This window comes from Rhincodon typus, chromosome 22, assembly GCF_021869965.1.
Source record: "Rhincodon typus isolate 14 chromosome 22, sRhiTyp1.1, whole genome shotgun sequence".
Taxonomy (NCBI): domain Eukaryota; kingdom Metazoa; phylum Chordata; class Chondrichthyes; order Orectolobiformes; family Rhincodontidae; genus Rhincodon; species Rhincodon typus.
This window is the reverse complement of record NC_063353.1, coordinates 33,042,966-33,055,976: the sequence shown is the minus strand read 5'-3', so window position 1 is coordinate 33,055,976 and position 13,011 is coordinate 33,042,966. Positions and strand designations below refer to the sequence as shown.

Genomic DNA, 13,011 nt, shown 5'->3' with positions numbered 1-13,011 from the left:
CCGGCGAAGGGGTGGGTCTGACACTGCACTTGCTACATAAAGTAGCGTTCAGGTCTGTTCTGCATGTATTGAACTGGGAAGCCGGAGTTTAACCCTTGGTTTGCCGGATTTGTCTTCTAACAGTGCACAGCATGTGTATAAAACACCTGTGTTATACCCAGAGACTGCAGGCTCCGGGAAATGCTGGCCTGGCATTGTGATTAATCCATCATTTGTGTGTTTTCTGTGGGGAATAATGTGATGCGCTTTGGAAAAGAGTCACTTTGCTACTCACCAATTTTCCTGCAGTCTTGGAATTTCAAGGCTTTCCTGTTTCTGTAGCTGGAACTGTGATAGAACATGGAACATAGAACTGTACAGCACAGTACAGGCCCTTCGGCCCACGATGTTGTGCTGAACTTTTACCCTAAACCTAAGGTCTATCTAACCTCCATCCCTACCTTATACTATCGTTCAAATGCTTATCTAATAGCAGCTTAAATGACCCTAATGAGGCCGACTCCACTACCCTCTCCGGCAATGCATTCCACGCCCCTACAACTCTCTGAGTAAAGAACCTACCTCTGACGTCTCCCCGATATCTACCTCCACTCACTTTAAAACTATACCCCCTCGTAATAGCTACCTCCACCCTAGGCAAAAGTCTCTGGCTGTCCACTCTATCTATACCTTTGATCATTTTGTACGCCTCTATCAAGTCACCTCTCATCCTTCGTCGTTCTAAAGAGAAAAGCCCTAGCTCTCTCAACCTTTCCTAGTAAGACGTTCCCTCCATTCCAGGCAACATCCTGGTAAATCTCCTCTGCACCTTTTCCAACGTTTCCACATCTTTCCTGTAATGAGGTGACCAGAACTGGACACAATACTGCAGATGTGGCCGAACCAGGCGTTTGGATAGCTGGAGCATAACTTCTTGAACTCAATTCCTCTATTAATGAAAGCTAACGCACCATACGCCTTCTTAACAACTCTATCCACCTGGGTGGCAGCTTTCAGGGAACTGTGGACATGAACCACAAGATCCCTCTGCTCCTCCACACTGCCAAGAATCTTTCCGTTAACCCTGTATTCTGCTTTCAAGTTTGTCCTTCCAAAATGATTCACCTCACACTTTTCAGGGTTAAGCTCCATCTGCCAATTCTCAGCCCAGCTCTGCATCCTATCAATGTCCCTTTGTAACCTAGAACAGCCCTCCACACTATCCACAACTCGACCCACCTTCGTATCATCCATGAACTTACTAATCCACCCTTCCACTCCTACATCCAAATCATTTACAACAATCACAAATAGAAGAGGACCCAGAACAGATCCTTGTGGTACACCACTCGTAACTGAGCACCATGTTGAATATTTTCAGTCCATACCCCCCTTTGTCTTCTAAGGGTCAGCCAATTCTGAATCCAATCTGCCACATTTCCCCCTATCCCATGCCTCTTTACTTTCTGCATGAGCCTACCATGGGAACCTTATCAAACGCCTTACTTAAATCCATGTATCCCACATCCACTGCTCTACCTTCATCCACATATTTGGTCACCTCTTCAAAGAATTCAATAAGGTTTGTGAGGCATGATCTACCCCTTACAAATCCATGCTGAATGTCATGAATCAAACTATGCCTATCCTAGTGATCATAAATCCTATCTCTCAGAGCTCTTTCCAATAATTTGCCCACCACTGAAGTAAGACTAACTGGCCTGTAATTTCCGGGGTTATCCCTATTCCCCTTCTCGAACAAGGGAATGACGTTTGCCACTCTCCAGTCTTCCGGCACTATGTCCCTTCTTTACTAAACTGTGTTAACAAGTGTGTTGGGTCACTCTTGAGTTTGTAATTCCCCGGTTGTGTAGCCTGTATACACGTGATGTGACATCAGTGGGAGAAAGTTACAAGCTTGGACATAGCAAGGCCAGTAGAGTGCAGGTATGGGATTGCAAGAGTGTGTGGTAGATATATTTATGTGATAATTAAAACAAAGCACCCTGGTCTTCATCTTACAGTGAACTGTATTTTACGTCACCAGAGTTAAATGCTTAATTCTGTGAACGCACCATTATTTTTGTTTCTGGGACTGACCTGCAAGATTAAAACCACAATTCTCCACATGCTACCTATTTGTAATGCATTTATCCTCTCTCCCCAGTTTGCTCTTCAGTTCTGACATGAGGGGGTTTGACAGTGGGTCTGAGAGTGCCTTTCATAACCCACAAAGAACATTACTTCAGTTCAGCCTTTCAGAGAGCCAAATATTTGATTCTGGGGAGGAAGGAACTGTGGGACATTGTATTCTTCCTGATTTATTTTTTCACAGTTATCTGGTTTTGTGTTCCAGTTGAAATTCTCATCCATGCCTTTGATATCCTGCACACACACACATTCCAACGATCTCCTGTCGGGCTTTCAGTTTTTCAGCCTCTGACTTGAGGGCATCCAAAATTCTTCTGCCCTTGCTATAACTTGCACCATCACCCCTGTGCTCCCTGAGATTGATTGACTCCCTGTCCAAAATTCTCATTGTTGTATTTAATCCCTTCATGAGCCCTCCCTATATCAGTAATTTCCTCCAGCCCTAGAAACCTCTGGGATGTGTGCATCCCTCCAATTCTGGTCTCTTGTGTATCCCCACTCTCTTCACCCAACTGTTAATGTAACTGTTGCTGACCAGGCTCTCCATTGTGCAGGCCACTTCCTAAAACATCTGTCTTTTTTTAAGATATTCTTTAAACCACCTGTCTGACCTTAAGAGGCTCAGTGTCAAATTTTGGCTGATTTTGTTCCTGCGTGTGCCTCAAGTCATTTTACTATGTAAATGTTGCGTCGACATGAGTGTGCATATTGTGAACTTTATTGTTGGTTATTTTTACCATTTGACACAAAATACTATCTTTGGCACATTTTCAGGGGGTCACCGAGTCATAAAGTGTTTGGATAAGTGGACAGGGCACAAAGAGGTTGAATGGATAGTGAAAGAGGCATGGTGGTGTGAAGACTATTCCTCTCCCTGGGAACAAAGATTACTTCCACACAACGTCCCCATTCACTAAACAATAGAAGCTTCTGTAGTGTTCTCCCATTATCTATTCCCACCACTGGGACTTCATACATGTCCCACTCATGAAATGACAATGGTCCCCTCTTCACAGAGCTTGAATTCCAGTCACAGTAAGGGCCTACATATTGCATATTGCAGAACTGCTGATGGCATTGTGTATATTTCCAGTGTGATGTGCTCATAACCCAGCTTCTGGGTTATGGTCCTGATGCATTGTTACAGCACGTTGCACAGGGCAGATAAATGTGACGCATATAATTTCGGTAAAGGGTAACGATTGTTACAGACAAATTTGGTCAAAAGGTCTGTGTATATATTGTAAATTCTCTATTGTATATCTGTACTGTGGATTGATTCAGTCGGCGCTAATAACTGCAAAGTAACCAATTTCTGTAACCCCATTCATCGGTTTAATCAATCATCATTTGTAACTAGTCTCCTCTCTCAATGTGGCTGTGGTTTAAATAGAAAAATTGATGCTTCTACCTTCTCAGACTGAGTTCAAATCCTCTTCAAGGAAAAAAATATAACTGTCATCTGTGCACAGAATTATATTCAGAACCCAAAAGACAAATTCTGTAGGAAATGGGGTAACTAGTAGAGTGGACCAGTAGAATTGGCTGCATGTGAGTATAGTAGTGGTGTTTGATGGGCCAGTGTGAAGGGAATTGTATCGAACTGTGACTTTTGTTGACAGTCTCAACATGTAATGTAGATGGAGCTAAGACATACTTACAAGTATGGGAGTGTTTGATGGAACAATGTGTTCATGTGGATGGAGCTATGTTCTATATCTGACTCATTATTCAAGCCTTTAATTCTAGACCTGACTTTATAAATGCTGTCCCACTCTCTTCCATCTTTCATTAACCTGACTTTGACTTAAACTCTGTTTCCATATCCTAAAGAGCACCAGTTCTGTTCACCCTTAATTCCTGTTCTTGCTAACTTACGTTGGCTCTCGTTAATGCATCAATTTTTAAATTCTCATGGTTTGTTTTAAGTAACTAGAAAATGGTGGGATCAGTGCTACTGACACTGGCAGATTCATGATACATCATCCAGGTGACTATTCTTCTGCCAAAGGTATTGACAAGCTTTTGAACAGTGGAGGGCATCATTAGCAAAGTCCAGTGTTCTTACATGATGTGCAGGGCCACTGAACACTTAAACAAATGTGTAGGTATCAGAACATATTCTTATTTGCTTTTAGGTAGTATTTAGGCAATAGTTAAACTACTTGCCTGAAGAGATATAAAGAGCCAATCTTTTAATGGTCATTTTCTAATACGTTTCAGGTTGATTAAGTTCAAATAATTACTTGCTGTCATGGGATGCAACCCTTTGTTAAGAACTAGAACCACATATTGACTGCTTCATGCAATTCACTTACATCTTGAGCCACCAGGGGGAGCCTCCCCTTGATATTAATAATCCAGCGTATGACATCAGATGTGCTGACTCATGGGTATCCATGGAGATCCCTCATGCATTGTAGTGGATTCACTTCTTCCAATGACAAGAATTTGGAGCTGAGATTGTATCGGGATGATAGCTTCACTTCTAGGTGTCCTTGATTTCAATGCTGAGAGCTATCGTGGAGGAGGCTCCTTTTTTCTTAGTTCACAATGAACGAAGCTGGGAGTCCAGAACCTGAAAAACTTGCAAATGACACATACTGCTCTGACTTGTCTAGTACACTTCTAAATGGAACTCCACTACAAACAGTATATTCATTTCCAAGTATTGCTGTTTTCTTTAACTGTTTTTTTCTCCCTGGGACCACTACTTCTGGGCAGATAGTTTACAGTTAGATGTCTCGCATTCTTAATAGGGACTATCCCTGTTAATTATCCCAATGCATAGTGTTTGCTCCATGTCTGTCAACAGCTTCAGCTGTCCTGTGCATTGGGTCTTAAATAATTTGCGCCTCTTTTCTACTTCACAACTTCTAATCAAGTAAAAGTGGAAAGGAGTCTCTGTTGAATAAAAACCAAAATGGTGTGGATGTTGGAAAGATCTGAAATAAAAACATAAAGTGCTGGAAAAACTCAACAAGCTTGACAGCATCTGTGGAGAGAGAAACAGTTGTCATTTTGGATCTATTCTGACTCTTCTTTGGAACTGAAGGCAGCTGGCAAATTATGGTTTTTATGCAGCAACAGAGGGGGAGGAGGAGCAAGTGGAACAGATTGTGAGGGTGTCCGGAGCAAAAGACAAAGATAAAGACAATGGTAGTAAAGGACAGATGGACTTGTAAAATAGGTGCAAATGGCAGCTGTGAAAGGGAGAAGATGGGTCTGTTCTACTGAGAGCGAAGCCAACGAGACATGTCCAGGGGAGGATGGAGGATGTAAGAAAAATAGAGTGGAGTGGTCATATTCTGAAGATGTGCAACTCAATATCAAGTCCTAGAGGCTGTAAAGCATCTAAGTAGAAAATTAGAAGTTGTTCCTCCAGTTTGCACTAAACTTTATTGAAACACTAACAGGCCCAGGATGGAAATGTTAGCCAGGAAACAAGGAGGTTTATACTAAAATGGCAAACAACTAGAAGGTCAGGGTTATTCCTATGGACAGAGCAAAGGTGTTCCACAAAGTGGTCACCCAGCCTCAGTTTGATCCCATCAGTGTAAAGGAAGTCACTGAGCAGTAAACTAGGTTGAAAGAAGTACAAGTAAAATGCTGCTTCACATGTAAGGTTTGTTTTGGGGCCTTGGCCAGTAACAAGGGAGATGAAAGTGCAACACCTTCTGTGATTGCACAGGAAGGTTGTAATGGAGGGGACTGTTTCTGAGGCATGCTGACGGTGAAAGTAAGGGAGAGATATCTTTATAGGCATCTCTACAACTTGGGCTCAATCAGAAATACAATTAAGTACAAGTGAATCCTTTAACTGTCTTAATGAGCTAAATTGAGGCTCACTGTTATTGCATCCCTCAAAAAACTCACAGCTCACAGACTTCAGAACAATAATCACTGTTCCTCTGTGAGCATATGGCCAGGCACTTTCTGCTCAGCAAGATCCCAGAAATACAGTGAATTCCACATGTGGTCAATTTGTTTTTCAATGAGGAAAGAACGTCAGTAAGGCCATCTGAAGATACCACTAATCCTCCAATATCCAGACGGATATTAAAAGGTTCTATGTGAACAGATGGATGGGTGTTCAACTTAGCGTTTCGTTCAAAAGATGTCACATCTGACAGTGCAGTAATCCCTCACCACTACACTAGGAGTGATGATTTGGATGAAATGCATTAACAAGCAGAGTGGATGGTTTTGACAAAGAAGGAAGGAGTGCCAATGATGGAGCCAAGCAGGCACTGGCCCAATGTAATAAGCAAATCAGACCATGAGGCCTAGTGTAGCTGTGAAGAGCAAGTCAATGACACATTATGGGAACTGCAGTCAGAGACCACAGGAGTTTCCATTTGGGTGAATGACTTTTATTAAATGTGGCTGGTGTTTAAAGGCTGTAGTAAAATAAAAATTAAAATATAAATAAAAATGACGCATTTATTTAATGTGTGCAGACTGCACTGTAACGCAGAAAGGCCAGAAGAATATTTTCAGTTTGATAATTCAGCCATGTACTATAACCTTCCTGCTTTGGGAATCTCTAGTATGATTCCTATTTGTGTGCTTTATCTGAAATTCTCAGCTTTCCCATTCCTCTCATTTCACTGGCTTTATCAGTGCGCATTGAAAGCCCATTCCAGAACCTGATTTACAATCTTGGCTGCACACTGTGCTGCATTACCAAAGGTTTCTAGGCTTCAGAGAGTGCAAGGACTAGGTGTGCAGTCAGGGAAACTCCGCAGAGGAGAGTAGCCTGCACCTGCCTACCTTTCCAACCCAGACACTGGCATATGAGGTACCCAGTGTATTGCCCCCATCTTGAAGCCAGGGTGTTCCTGACTGCAGAGAAACCACCACCCTCTCCACACTTAGCCCCCCAATCCCCTGCTTTTCACTGGATTAAACCCTTCCCAGCCATGCACTGCCATTTCTCCCAGTCTTGCTGCCCCCTTTCACAATTGTACGGCGCCCTTCTCCAGAGCCTTAAGGCAGCAGGGCCAAATGGGTAATCTATTGAGATTCAATCCCATGGCAACTGTAGCTCACTGACCCCCTCCCCCAAACTCTGCCCCCACACCATGACCAAAATGATGTGATAGCTCCAATGAAAACATGCACCGACCACCCCCCCACCCCCCCCGCCACCGCCCGCTGGACTGAGTTAGCCCTGCACCGGCTCCTACAGAACCGCAGGGACAGACTGTGACCCACACCCTGAACTGAAGAGACATGGATCCCCTGCCCAATAAAACCCAAAGCGGATCCAGACCATGGCCAATCCCCTGGACTGGTATAGAAATAGAAAAAAATCAGAGCAAGGGTAGCCATTCAGCCCTTTGAACCTGCTGCTCCATTTAATCCAACCGTGGTTGATCATCTAACTCAGTACACTGTTCCCAGTTTGATCCCTTTAGCCATAAGAAGTATATCTAACTCCTCCTTGAAAGCATTCAACGTTTTGGCCTCAACTGCATTTTGTGACAGAGAATTCCATTGGCTCACCACTGACTGAAGAAATTTCTCTCCATCTCAGTCTGACAGGGCCTACCCCATATCCAGATATTGTGAAGGGAGAATGTCCTTAACTGATTGTGCCTGGACCCCTGACTGATGGGTACCGTCCTGGACTTCAGTTAGGACTATCCCCTAAAAATTTGAGACTGGACTGCTTCGTTGCTGCGCATGCCATGTGTTTGCTGTGTAAGGTGCTGGCACATGGGGCAGATGTAAGATTGATATGACACAGCGCAGGATTTGCACCCCGTAGACTGAGTACTACTGAGCATCAAGGCAAGCAGCCTAGTCGTGTGACTGTTCTGATTGGTAAGGCCTGGATGCTGCAGATAGGCGCTATGTGAGCGAGCATTCAGGCAGTGAATGAACAGCCCTGAAATGCAGCCTAGTCCAGTCTGCAAGTTGGATATCTGTGTCTGTGCTGCAGCTAGTTGCTGGTGTGCCTTGCATTGTAAGCCTGCACTTCCAGCTAAAGTGCCAGGATGGTTGCAGGAGGTTGCTGGGTACCACATACCAATATCCATGGAGGGAGAATGCATGTAGCTGATGGCTGTGTATTGTGCCTTGTGCTCTGGTTCAGTCAAATGCAAAATGGAGATTGTTTGTAGCAAGTGGTGAGCTGAATCTTTCAGGATGCGTACAGGTAATATTTTGGTATTAGCTACTGTCTCAATTTTAACTTTTAGTATGTGTTGTCCTGCTTTTTTCAGGCCCTATAATAGTAGTAGTTGTCTTCTTACACTGTCAACATGGTTGTGTGAGGTTAATGACAGGGAAATCTTGATCAGCTTCACCTTCGTTAGCCTTTCACTTGGTTCATCCTGAATGTCATTGATATATTTGTGTCTGTGCGCCACATTAAGACTTGTCATGCTGCCAGTGCTGTGCAGTTATACCCTCTTGTTCACCTGTGTCTCATTCTGGGTCAACCTTGGGCTTTGGTACCACATTACGTGGGCATGGTTGGTCAGTCTCCCTGGGTACCATGTTTTACAGATATCAAGAAAAGCTATACAGCTTGAATATGTGCGGCAGACTACATCTGTGAACAGATTTTGTTGGTTTACAGCTTTTTGGTGACTGTGGCAGTAGTGTTGGCTGCACCTGAGTCATGACATTTTTGGCCTGCCATGATGGCTTCATACTTGAGGCAATCCTCAAGTGATGCATCAATGATTATTGCCTCTCTTCTCACCCGAAATCCTAAAGGTTGTGGTTGTGATGACCATCATACCATGTTGTCGGTATAAGATAACAACCATTAATTTTATATGGCTTGATAAAAGCAGGACAATGCATGCAAAAAGCTAAAATTGATACAGAAACTACTAACAACATATTACTGCTCCACAACTTCAGAAAGATCTCATTCATGCCCTTCGCTGTGGCATTATCCAACAAACTAGTCAATAGACTCTTGGACAACAAGGTGCAGGGCTGGATGAACACAGCAGGCCAAGCAGCATCATAGGAGCAGAGAGGCTGACGTTTCGGGCCTAGACCCTTCATCAGAAAAGGGGGAGGGGAAGGGGGTTTTGAAATAAATAGGGAGAGAGTGGGAGGCGGATAGAGGAGAGGATAGGTGGAGAGGAAACAAACAGGTCGAAGAGGCAGGGATGGAGCCAGTAAAGGTGAGTGTAGGTAGGGAGTTAGGAAGGGGATAGGTCAGTACAGGGAGGACGGACAGGTCAAGGGGGCGGGATGAGGTTGGTCGGTAGGAGATGGAGGTGCGGCTTGAGGTGGGAGGAGGGGATAGGTGGCAGGAAGAACAGGTTAGGGAGGCAGGGACGAGCTGGACTGGTTTTGGGATGCGGTAGGGGGAGGGGAGATTTTGAAACTTATGAAATCCACATTGATACCATTGGGCTGCAGGGTTCCCAAGCGGAATATGAGTTGCTGTTCCTGCAACCTTCGGGTGGCATCGTTGTGGCACTGCAGGAGGCCCAGGATGGACATGTCGTCTGAGGAATGGGAGGGGGAGTTGAAATGGTTCACGACTGGGAGGTGCAGTTGTTTATTGCGAACCGAGCGTAGGTGTTCTGCAAAGCGGTCCCCGAATCTCCGCTTGGTTTCCCCGATGTAGAGGAAGCCACAGCGGATGCAGTATACCACATTGGCAGATGTGCAGGTGAACATCTGCTTGATGTGGAAAGTCTTCTTGGGGCCTGGGATGGGGGTGAGGGAGGAGGTATGGGGGCAGGTGTAGCACTTCCTGCGGTTACAGGGAAAAGTGCCGGGTGTGGTGGAGCTGGAGGGGAGTGTGGAGCGGACAAGGGAGTCACGGAGAGAGTTGTCCCTCCAGAAAGCAGATAAGGGTGGGGAGGGAAAGATGTCTCCATCCCCGCCTCTTCGACCTGTTTGTTTCCTCTCCACCTATCCTCTCCTCTATCCGCCTCCCACTTTCTCCCTACTTATTTCAAAACCCCCTTCCCCTCCCCCTTTTCTGATGAAGGGTCTAGGCCCGAAACGTCAGCCTCTCTGCTCCTATGATGCTGCTTGGCCTGCTGTGTTCATCCAGCCCTGCACCTTGTTGTCTCGGATTCTCCAGCATCTGCAGTTCCTACTATTTCTGATTCAATAGACTCTTGGGTTTGCTGTCTGTATTGTACGAATTGGAGTCTGTTAATCCTGAATTCATTTCTTAACTTGAACTGACCTTCAAGAGTCATCCAGATCTTTTCAAGATGTTTCTGGTTGTCCACAGAAAGACTGAATATGTTAACTCTGCAGAGGCCCCCCTTGCTAATAACCAGAAAGATATTTTGAGCTCTTTTTCTCAGGATAGTGACTTACTTGATCTGTAAAAGAGAACTGAGTATGTTGCCTGTATAGAAGTAATTAATGAAAGGTGTCACTGGATGCTCAATTCTTATGTTTCTGCAACCCATGATTCTGCTTAAAAACTTTGCGCCGTGCCCTTTAAGCCATGTGTAAATTAAAACTGATGCTTTGATCCCTTTAAGACTCAAATATCTGTTTAACACATCTCCATTTCACTTTCCTGTTTCAAAAAAAAAATCATAAGATTTGGATGCTGCTGGCTCAGCCAGAATTTATTGCTCATCTTTGTTGATCCTTGGGCAGGTGACAAAGAGCTGCATTCCTCTACCACGGCTATCCATTTGGGATAAGTCAGTATTGTTAGGTAGGGAGTTCCAAGACTTTGACCCAGCGACAGTGAATGAGCAGGGAAACAGCTCCATTTCAGGGTTGTAGGTGACTTGGAGTGGAGCTTGCAGGAATTCGTGTTTCCATGCATCTGCTCTCATTCATTAAAACAACGAATATCTCCTGTCATGATTTGTTGTAAAATACCCTTGTTAAGCACTTTAGAATGTTTGTTTTGATAAAATTGCTATATAAATTTTAAATTGTTGTATCCCAAGGATGGAAATTGTAGTGGGTGATTGCCCCTGGTCCTGGCGGCAGTGAGACCTGTTCGAATTACCAAGAGAAAACCTCAAGACAATGTAGAAAAGCACTTCAGCACCATTATGCAGTGCTACAATGGGTTTAGGACCCTGGATAAGCTTTCCTGCAGGGTTCCTGTAAGTTTTATTTGTCTCTCCTACTGTGATGAGCTTCTGTTGTAGGTTAGGAGCAGGGGAAATATTGAAGGTTTTATAAATAAATCTATTGAAAACTATTATTAAACTTAATAGACCACACAAAGATTTCCATTTGGGACTCTGCAACCTTCAGGACTCAATATCGAGTCCAGTAATATCAAAACCTGGACACCACCTTCTATGTCCTTTACCCGCCCCCACACCCCAGGCCCTGGTCATGATATTGGCTACTTATGGGCCCCATGATCAGCTTTTCCCTCTCTCGCACTTGCTGTTATCCATCCCTTTGTCTCCCTAACTGTCTTTCTCCCTCTCTTGGCTCCATCTCCACCAATTTGCTACTCCTCACATCCTCCCCACCCCCGCACCGCCGCCACATAAATTCCACCTTTTCCTAGTTCTGAAGAAGGGTCATTGGACCTGAAATGCCAACTCTGCTTTTTCTCCGCAAATCATGCCAGATCTGCTGAGTTTCTTCAGCAATTTTTGTTTTTATTTTATGCTGTGCTCTTCCCTTGCCCACCTCACTCCATCGTCCCGCCACTGTGACCAGTTGGTACTTTCTTGCATGTTCAATTTCTAACCCTTTCAGGAGGGAGATGCAGCTGCTTCACACTCCACCTCACTGTCAAAAACAACCCAGCTGAAACTAAAACTACCTATGAGTGGTTGCACAGAGATATTAAAAGCAGAAGTACTGCATACCTGGCAGGTTTGGAAAATGGAAATGTTGCACTGTTGCAATTCAACTTTGTACATGGAGCAAATAGAGGGATTTCTACTGTGCTGCTATCTCCTACAGATAGGTGTTGTCTTCTTAGTGTCACCCACATGACACCTTATTTGTTCAGTGAATTACATCAAGAAACCAGCTTAACTCCTAACACAATGTTGTCTGTTTGAAACCAGAGTTGCTTAAATAGAGTAATATGCAATGGTCAACAACTGAAGGAGTCTGGTACTTACCATGAGCATTAGTGACTGCCAGCCTTGGATAGCATGGGTTAATATAAATGAAAGATTCCAGTATACTGTCTTTCCAAGTGTATGTATAGCACAGGTTAGATACAGGGTAAAGCTTCCTCCATTTTGCTTCAGTTACATGGTTTAATTCCAACAATGATGTGGCCTTTGAGTGAAATCACAACTTAGTGACAGAATGGGGTCAGTCTTGTATATTGGGCTTAAAATGTAGACCTGGATGGAAATTGCTCCATACACGTCAACAGTAGACATCTGAAATGGAATCTATAGCCTAGAATCTTATGATATTGACAGCCAGATATCCCAGTGCAATCCTAAATGTTCAAGTTAATCAACAGAGGAGACCCTGAGCTTGACGACTGAGGGAGAACTCATGGCTCCACGCATTGTTTTTAATAAATAATTGCTCCGTTCGAGATGAGAGTTTTCTGGGAACTTGGTCCTCACTTCGAGATGAGCTACTCCTTCATCCAATGTAATTTTGACATAGTTGGCTATCACCTGAAGCAATAAAGGTTTGGGATTTCAGTCCATATGCACCGATGCTGGGCAAAGTCTGTACCTACTGTTGCCATACTAACTAACCTCAGTTGGTGACACACTTGTTTCTGAGTTTGAAGGTTCAGGGTTCGAATCCTAAACCACAGTTATACGCATAATCCAGATCGCCTGGATGAGAAGTGAAATCCAGGTGACATTTTTGAATTGGAGATAGTGGGGACCGAGACCCGAAACGTCAGCCTTCCTGCTCCTGTGATGCTGCTTGGCCTGCTGTGTTCATCCAGCTCTACATCTTGTTATCTGACAT

The 13,011-nt window shown here is 44.2% G+C and overlaps 1 protein-coding gene across 1 annotated transcript in view; it reads left to right on the top strand.

Moving 5' to 3' along the window:
* shank3a (SH3 and multiple ankyrin repeat domains 3a) overlaps positions 1–13,011 on the top strand; it is an 886,564-nt gene that overhangs the window by 148,156 nt on the left and 725,397 nt on the right. The gene's annotated exons all lie outside the window — the stretch shown is intronic.